At 41.4% G+C, this 10146-nt stretch overlaps 1 pseudogene; it reads left to right on the plus strand.

Moving 5' to 3' along the window:
- The window catches only part of LOC119272032, a 13144-nt pseudogene extending 5648 nt beyond the window's left edge, over nucleotides 1-7496 (plus strand).
- Nucleotides 7497-10146: the final 2650 nt, after the last annotated feature.

Raw genomic sequence — 10146 nt, forward strand, 5'->3', positions numbered from 1 at the left:
CTACAGGAGGTACAGAGGAGCGGTGGTGGCGATTAGGGTTTTGGGAGGGAGAGGTGGCGGTAGGAGGAGAGGGTGCGGCGGGAGTAGAGGCTGCGGCGGCGGCGAGTGCTAGGCGCGGCGGCGGCGGCAGGAGGAGTGGGCGCGGCGGCGGCTAGGGCTAGGCGCGGCGGCGACGGGTTGCGGAAGCGATAGGATCACAGTAAAACTGATACCATGTAGAAGACTATAGGATGCAACTCAATTGTATTCCATCGGAGTCGGTTACATTATATACAAGAGGTGTCTTGCGTGACAAGCCAACTAACTCTACAATATCTCTAGAGATCAATCTATACAAGGCTAGAGATAAGAGGAGAATCAGTCGGAAATAAATACAAGGATATCACGTTTCAACATGGTCGACGCCCAATTCCCGAAAGCAAATTACAATTATATGATATTCCCTTCATGGAAGATATTAATGTGCAATCCAATTATTACCCTTTTCAGGTTTGGTCTGGACATTGTACAACCAAAATTGCTGAGCTCCAGAAATGATTCATTTACTCCAAGCTCACATGTTGATTTTGACCCTTCAAAATCAAAGTGACTCTTGTGGCATCCCAGGTTTGTCTCGTCACCTCATTATGATATGTACCCTTATTGGTGGACCATAATTAAACAACATCTCATTTGATTTTCCTCTATACTAGCAGTTAAGCATTTGTTACCATGAATTTGTTGTGCATTTTCTATAATAAAAAAAATTGTGTGGTGCATGGAAGATCTTCTGTACTTATAGTTGCATATCTACTCAGATGCTCATTTCTTTTTATGTGGACAAATCCCAAGTTTCTTACCTTAATTTAGGGTCTTCTCGTATGAAGGTTTTCTCTCTCGCATGGAGTGTGGCCACTTAGTATCTACGGTAATTTATCCCATCATCCGTATCACAGCTCAGTCCTCTTGCATTCAGGTTATTTATTAAAAAAACGACTTGCATCATGTTATTGAAGGTCATGTTTTCATTCTTGCAGGCACATAGTAAGATAGGGTCATCTTTAATGATGGTGCTACAAATATTCTTGCAGGCCTCCTATTTCGCCTGGCTGATAGCAAGGTGAGCATGCATACTGCTTTCATGATATTTTTATGACTGGCTCTTTTCTAACCATGAAGAAAATGTAGACAGAGAAAAATAAAATTAAACAGACCTTGAATCCCTCTATTTAACATTCTTCTACCATTTCATCTGCAAGTTAATGCTTAGATGTGTGTTACCTGTGTGAATAAACAGATATGTAACTAAATGAGGTCAGCGTTTTTGTTTTTCTTGATATTGCAATCCGTGAAGAAAGTGCACATTCTTTTGGATATATAGTAGTAGATGGTAAACTTATATAAATTGAGGTATATCAAATTATGTTCTACTACTACTAAGCCCTGGACTGTTCTACTTCTAAAAATTGATGTTTTATACTCCTTTTGAAGGATATAGTTGTTTCGAAGATTGAAGATAGGATATCATTATGGAGTTTTATTCCAAAAGGTATCGCTTGTTCCTTGCAATTGCTCTTTTGTAATTCTGTCTAACCTTGCTTTCTACTCCCTCCGTTCCTTAATGTTTGTCTTTCTAGAGATTTCAACAAGTGACTACATACAGAGCAAAATGAGTGAATCTACACTCTAAAATATGTCTATATACATTCGTATGTGGTAGTCCATTTGAAATCTCTAAAAAGACAAATATTTAGGAATGGAGAGTGTAGATGTATGGCTGTTGACATTCTTAGTGGTCTCATAGCATGGGGAGAGCATGCAGATTTTGAAGTATGGAGCAAACAAAAGTGACCCTAACAAGGAAGAAACTCAATCGAGCAGTGGTGCCAATAGGCTTGTGACATTTTTTATGCACCTTTCTGATACTCCCTCCTTTCCGGTTTATAGGGCTTATCTCAAAATTTTAGTTTTTCCATTTTATAAGGCTCAATTTGGTTTTTTCCCATCACATGTTCAGAGTTCAAGGTACATTAAATCATTGCATGCAAGTATTAAGAGAAAACTGACCAATGCATGCATGCATTGCAATTAATGCATTCGTAAACATAATTTTTTGAGGAAAACAAGAGCATTAATTGGGTGCTTTTGCAAACTACAAAAAATATTCCACCACTCATCATCTACCTTGGTTGGTGAGATTTTTTAATTGAGCCTTATAAACCGGAAAGGAGGGAGTATCAAGCAAGGTGGTGAAACCGTTTTCCCGGGATCCAAGGTAATGACATTATCACAGAGTCTTACTTGTGAGAAGAAGTCCTTATCATTTAAAATGTTAGATAATAACGAGATAAAAGAGACACGAGAGCACACGGATTTTTACATGGAAACCCTTGCGGGAGAAAACCACGGACGCACGAAGGCGCAATCACAATGAGGAGGAGTATTACAAGCACGTGTACAAACCATGTATCTACTAACAACACTCAATGCATATGATAAATCCGGACGAGAACAAACCATGGCATACATAAGTGAACCAACTACACTCGAATAGGGAACTCTAGACATGTACTCAATATCTGCATCTGACTTAGGACATAAAGCTGATGATAATTTGAAGTGTGCAGCTAACGGAGTACTTACTGGCTTGGCATTATGCATATTAAAACGACGAAGAACTTTATCAATATATCCTCTCTGACTTAGATATACTTTTCCAGACGGTCTATCTCTGGATATTTCCATGCCAAGTATTTTCTTTGTTGCACCCAAATCCTTCATCTCAAATTCATTACTCAATTGCTTCTTTAGTTTATTAATATCTGACATACTCTTTGCAGCAATAAGCATATCATCAACATAAAGGAGCAAATAAATAGTTGAACCTTTGACAGTTTTCGAATAAACACAACTATCATAGTTAGACCTTTTGAAACCTTGAGAGATCATAAAGGTGTCAAATCTCTTGTACCACTGTCTAGGGGATTGCTTCAATCCATAAAGAGATTTCTTTAACTTACAGACAAGCTTTTCTTTTCCAGGAATAACAAAACCTTCAGGTTGTTCCATATAAATATTCTCTTCTAATTCTCCATGTAAAAATGCAGTTTTAACATCCAATTGTTCAAGCTCAAGATCATGCATGGCAACAATACTGAGTAAAGTGCGAATAGAGCTATGCTTCACAACAGGAGAAAAGACTTCGTTATAGTCCATACCTGGAATCTGACTGTAACCTTTAGCAACTAACCTTGCTTTATATCTTGTCTCATCATTAGGAGAAACACCTTCTTTCCTCTTAAAAACCCACTTGCAACGAATAGGTTTCTTCTCTCTAGGCAATTTTACTAAATCCCAAGTGCCATTCTTTTCAAGTGATTCCATCTCATCATGCATAGCGGTCATCCACTTATTACTATCACCAGAAATAATAGCCTCGGAATATGAAGAAGGCTCAGCATTACCTTCAATTTCCTCTGCAACAGATAAAGAAAAAGAAACAATATTGCACTCTTCAATTAACCTGTCAGGTTTATTAATACCCCGCCTGACTCTGTCACGTGCAAGATTCCAACTGGGTGGAACAATAGGCTGATTTGTAGTGGGAGTGACATGATCATCATTAACGATGGGTTCATCATGTGCATCAACAATTTCATTACCAGATGAAACACCTGAATCAATAACATGATCCACCTGAACAGTAGGCTGCTGAATAGGAGGCTGCTGTTCACTCTCAACAGGAACATTAGTAGATGAAACATCATGTAACATAGCAGATTCATTAAAGATAACATTTCTGCTAATAATAATCATCTGGGTTTCAGGATTCCACAATTTGAAACCTTTAACACCAGATTTATAACCAAGAAAGATGCACTTAACAGCCCTAGGCTCCAACTTTCCATTATCAACATGAGCATAAGCAGTGCAACCAAAAACTCTCAACTGTGAATAATCAGCAGGTGAACCAGACCATACCTCAATTGGAGTTTTCTTATTAAGAGCAATAGATGGTGAACGGTTAATGAGATAACAAGCAGTGGAAGCGGCCTCAGCCCAAAAACGCCTATGCAAACCTGCATTGGACAACATGCAACGAGCTCTGGAAATAATGATCCTGTTCATACACTCAGCAACACCGTTTTGTTGAGGAGTATAAGGAACGGTATAGTGTCTGACAATGCCTTCAGACATGCAATAATTCTTAAATTGCTTAGAACGGAATTCCATACCATTATCAGTGCGAAGTATTTTTACCTTCTTTTCAGTTTGTCTCTCAATCATAATCTTCCACTCCTTAGAAGCTGAGAATGCTTCATATTTATGCTTCAAGGAATAAGGCCAAACTTTTCTCGAATAATCATCAATAATAGTCAACATGTAACTAGCACCACCTAGTGACTTTCTGCGAGATGGTCCCCATAAATCAGAATGCACATAATCAAGAATACCTTCAGTTGTATGAACTGAAGTGTTGAACTTCACCCTCTTGTGTTTGCCGAAGATACAATGCTCACAAAATTTCAATTTACCAGGTTCATATCCATCAAGAAGACCTCTCTTATTTAACTCTGCCAAACCAAGTTCACTCATATGTCCAAGACGCATATGCCAAAGGTTAGCAGCATCACAATCAGAATTCTTTGAAATAACTGGAGTAGTGTTACCTGAAATGGTATTACCTCAAAGGTAATAAAGACCATTGGTCGAACTCAAATCACCTTTCATCACAATAAGGGAACCTTTGGTGACTTTCAAAACACTATCTCCACCTGAATACTTTTATCCCTTTGCATCAAGGGCACTCATAGAAATAAGATTTCTCTTCATCTTCGGAATATACCGAAGTTCTGATTATGCCATCAAACATCTTGATTCGAATAGAACCTATGCCTTCAATCTTGCATGGTGAATTATCAAAACCCAAAACGGAACCAGCATAAGTAGTGGAATCAAAAGTATTAAACCAATCTCTATGCAGGCACATATGAAAAGTGCATGCAGTATCAAGTACCCACTCATCATTGGTCTCAGCACATCCAACAATAACGACAAGAGCATCATCGGAACTATCATCATGAGCAACGTTAGCAGAATTTTCACCTTGTTTGTTACCTTTTCTCTTTTCCTTGTTCTGCAACTTGAAACACTCAAAGATGTCATGCCCGTCTCTCTTGCAATACCTGCAATACTTCTTGTCTCTGGATTGCGACCGGCCCCTGTAGCCGTTCTTACTTTTGCCTCTGTTTCCATTATGTGAGTTCTTCTCCTTTGTCCTGCCACGAACAGATAATCCCTCTACTTGGGATGAACTTGAACCATCATGAGGCACCATTAATTTCATCTTCTCCTTAGAGTTCAAATCTTCATAAACTTCATTAAGTGTGAGAGTATCACGACTGTATAATATGGTGTCTCGAAAATTGGTATAAGAACTTGGCAGTGAACAAAGTAACATTAGAGCAGTATCTTCCTCTTCATACTTAACCTCAATTGCAGCTAGATCAGATATGATCTCTTTAAATTCTGAAATATGATTCAAAACATTACCTCCCTCGGGTAACCTGTGCAGGAATAATTTTTGTTTCAGATGCATCTTGCTGGTGAGATCTTTAGTCATGCAAATCCCTTCCGGCCTTAACCATAGAGCGGCGGCAGTTTTCTCGCTCAAAACTTCCTGCAAAATATTATTATGCAAATGGAGTTGAATTTGTGACAAAGCCTTACAATCAATTCTTTTCTCCTCGGCAGTCCAGTCCTCAATTCGGTTCTTCCCAAAACTATCCAGTGCTACATCATAGTCGGCATGTGCCAACAACGCCCGCATCTTGACTTGCCATAGGGTAAACCTTGTGTCACGATCCAGCAGTGGAAAATCATACTTCATGGATGCCATGAGTTGATAAACTGTGCACAAAGTAGTACAAGCCGGTAGAAAAAATTCTTGACAGAATTAATTTGCGGAGCAGACAAAAACGTAGGATAAATAGAACCTGATAGTACGGCCAGTGGACGTAGCAGTTGACGAAGAAAAAAAAGTATCCCTGTAGCCTTCACGTGACAGGAACAGGAGTACTAGTAGAAACCAGTTGATAAATCACCACGTACTAGAAGTAGTACTCGGGGCTGTAGCTACCAGCAGCAAGGACGCCTCGATGGATTTGACGTGTGGTGCTGCGGCTTCGCTTCTGTTGCCTCGAGACTCGGGAGCAGCGGCGGCTAGAATAAATCCCACCAATACGTCAACTCGGTGCAGCGGGATTCGTCTCGATCTCGGTGTAGAGGACAATCAAGTCTCCAAACTTGATCTGGACACGGACGATGAACCGTCGAATCCTGTCGAACTCGGCGGATCGGGCGCGCCAGATAACCCTAAACCTCTCTCGGACTCAAATCTCGTATATGTAACTTGGCTCTGTATACCACTTGTTAGATAATAACGAGATAAAAGAGACACGAGAGCACACGGATTTTTACGTGGAAACCCTTGCGAGAGAAAACCACGGACGCACGAAGGCGCAATCACTATGAGGAGGAGTATTACAAGCACGAGACGACAGGCCGTTTGAGGTGCGACTACATGGGGTATAAGAGGGCAATACATGAGAGTCCTTGGAGGACAAGTAAACGAGTTGTACTCGTACGCGTCGGTACCAATGCAAAAGGCCCACACCGGCTGTACTACGTCTAGTCCAACACGGTATAATTTGGATCACAATTTAACATAAAAAGAAGTCCTTATCAGAATGACTAGTCACACCAACATTGATATGTAGTTTCCTTGACTGAAAAGTGAAAAGGAGATAATGATCTGTATATAAGATGGACTCTTCCTACAAGTGCCATAGTAGTATGGACTTCCAATCATAAACACTGGATTCTTGTCGCATTCGCCGGCAGCGGCCCAACTGACGCAGTTACCATCTTCATCGGTGCAACCATCATCCTCGGATGCCAGCGAAGGTTTTGATTTAACAATCTTGCTCGCATGCATATGTTTTATGACGAGCCATTTCTCCCTTTCAAGGACACAACAGGCCTCATAGTGGTTGTCCTTGTCGGAGATTCCGTCAGGCCTTGAATTGAACAGCAGAATCGCGTTGCCCTTGACAGGTTTCACTGTATTAACCAGATCATTAATAGCAGAATCGCATTATACAGTGAAACCTGTCAAGGGCAACGTGATTCTGCTGTTCAATTCAAGGCCTGACGGAATCTCCGACAAGGACAACCACTATGAGGCCTGTTGTGTCCTTGAAAGGGAGAAATGGCTCGTCATAAAACATATGCATGCGAGCAAGATTGTTAAATCAAAACCTTCGCCGGCATCCGAGGATGATGGTTTCACTGATGAAGATGGTAACTGCGTCAGTTGGGCCGCTGCCGGCGAATGCGACAAGAATCCAGTGTTTATGATTGGAAGTCCATACTACTATGGCACTTGTAGGAAGAGCTATTTTTTTTGTTTTCGTCCATTGCCCTTAGGGATGTCTCTTAGCATTTTCGTTGTTTAATATGGACATTGGTGCTGTAAGTGGAAAATGATTCAGCAAATTGTGCACTGCCCACACATAACCTTTACTGTTGTCAGGAAATGTAGTACATAGGTATTGGATTGGCTGCTCTTATAAAGTTATGGAAATTAATTCTGACCTCAGTTTGTTCCGTCAGAGAATGCCTGCATGCATAATCGCACTTGTCTGCATCTTTGCATTCCAGCAACTTTCTGGGTACATGGATAATTTTGGGCCTAACATGTTTTTGGCTTGAACATTTCTAACGTGTGTGGACTTATATGATGATATATATCGTAAGAATACTCGTCTAACATTACAGAGGAAATAATACTCAAAAGTAGCTGGTTTTTCCCCTGCATATCCAAGCTATCGGTTTTATTTAGTTTTGCAATGGTGAACTTTGGCTCTTGCGTAGAACAGTTGGCTGTTGGAAGCATGGTTGCAGGAATCATCATGCTACACAGCAAAGTCTATTGATATGAACTGGAGTACAATCTACTACTGTATTTGCTACCTAATTTTCAGGTAATATATAATAAATTCTGTTCTTGGATGATAAAGTCATTGTAGTATAGTGATAAGTATTCCCGCGGGTGACCCGGGTTCGATCCCGGCAACGGCGTGATTTTTATTTTCTGACCTCCTTCTTTGTATTCCTTTGGTCACTGATGGCTGAAATTACTTCCATGCATTATTTTCTGAGCCCCTTCTTTGTATTCCTTTGGTCATGAAGTGTTGAACCCTTTTTTCTTTGAGGGGAAAGTGTTGAACCTTCTAATACTAGCATCGTTTACAAGATTTATTTTCTGACCCCCTTCTTTATTTTCCTTTGGTCATTGACAGCTGAAATTACTTCCATGGATTATTTTCTAACCCTCTTCTTTGTATTCCTTTGGTCATGAAGTGTTGAGCCTTCTTTTTTCTCTTTGAGGGGAAAACTGTTGAACCTGCTAAAGCTGGCATCATTTACAAGATGCCCCACGACTCTCGAGAAAATGAATCCATCGCTGGGAGAGTCAGCCCCCTGCGGATACGCCTATAAATTTTTAGGTGTATAACAACTATTTATTCAAGCAAGTTCACCGGAATCGTTTACAATACCATATGGTTGAAAGAACCACACATGCCTGCCAAAGCCTATACTATTGGCCTCAAAGTTTCTAGACCTTCTCTCATGTATAAATTTATAGTCCAAAAACTCTCCAGAAGTAGCTCGAATTTCTTGAATAATAGCTGCATGTTTCCCACCTTGGTTTGCTTCAATCTCCTAGACCACCATGGAGTTGTCCGAAGAAATAATCACCCAAGTGATATTCAAATCACACTACTACAGGGTGGTCCAAACGCGACACTACGATTAGAGACCCTTTGACGAAACTGTGTGCGATGCCATAATCACAAACGGTTGTGTAAAAAACCGTCAAAAAGGTGCAAAACGTTTGCGATGACAGATCATTCGCAAACACCTCAATCAACATTTGCATGCATTCTAAAGTAGGACAAACGATCGTCTAGTCATCTACTTCTTGTGATGCTCCCGTTACTGCTATGTGGCTCGATCCCTCGCGAGGTTAACCAGTGAGTTCAGTTTGTTGTTGTCGCTCCCCCAGACCTTGTAGTGGTGCTGGATGTTGACAAGATTCGGGCATTTCAATCCCGAAACCTTGAGCGCTTTTAGATCGTTGGTGGTGTCCACCGTAGTGAAACTGTAGTCGGAGCTATTGATAAACCTGAAGAAACGCTCGGAAGGCCTTATGGCCAGGTGGTAATGGTAGATGATGACGTCATGTCGCACGCACAACTGGGCAACGGCAACCTTTTGATCGTGGCCGGCACGACCCATGGTGTACTCGAGGTCGAAGCCGACCACTTGGTACTTGTCCTCGACAAGGAACTGCTCCATAGTTTGGATGGAGCTCTCCACTGAGACCGGATCGTTCGTGTACAGCACCGAGAGAGCCTTCCCCCTCACGTGAGTGTCCACGACGTGTTGCGTGGGGAACTGCCTGCTGTTGTCGTCGTCGGTCGCTGGGAGCGTCATTGGAGCCACGGGGAGCACCATTGGAACCGCTGGATGTCCTCTCTGTATGTGTCCTCGTGGGTGTGCTTATTGTGTCGTGTGAGACGAGAGATGAAGGTAAATGGCCCAGCGCAACCGCATGCACACAAACGTGTGTGATCATGCGCCGGCCCCAAAAACTGGCAGCACGCGTGGAGGGACGAGGGCAGAGCACCCGGAGGGATGCGAGAGCATAGCGCGCACGACGGGACGAGAGCAGAGTGCTCCATGGCCGACTAAACTACAACCAACCACACACATAGAGTAGTTGAACACGTAGGAAATGGTCGCCTACAAGTTGGCCGACAGTTGCTTCGCTGCGTAGAGAACGGCCGTGTGCTACCACCTCCGTCTAGTCTATAATCCCCTTTACATTCTATGCCATACTTTGCCCTCAAATTTAACCAACAAAATGTTAATGCATGTTATAAAAAATTATATAATTTGAAACTATGTTCAAATATGAATCCAACTATATAATCTTTGGCGACATGCATTCATATTTTATTAGTTAAATCATACTTATAAACCAGGATGGGGAATAGTAGGTAATTAAATCGCAAACGTGTTCAACTACCGCAGCATAAA

Source organism: Triticum dicoccoides, chromosome 3A (genome assembly GCF_002162155.2).
Source record: "Triticum dicoccoides isolate Atlit2015 ecotype Zavitan chromosome 3A, WEW_v2.0, whole genome shotgun sequence".
In the NCBI taxonomy this organism is placed as follows: Eukaryota; Viridiplantae; Streptophyta; class Magnoliopsida; order Poales; family Poaceae; genus Triticum; species Triticum dicoccoides.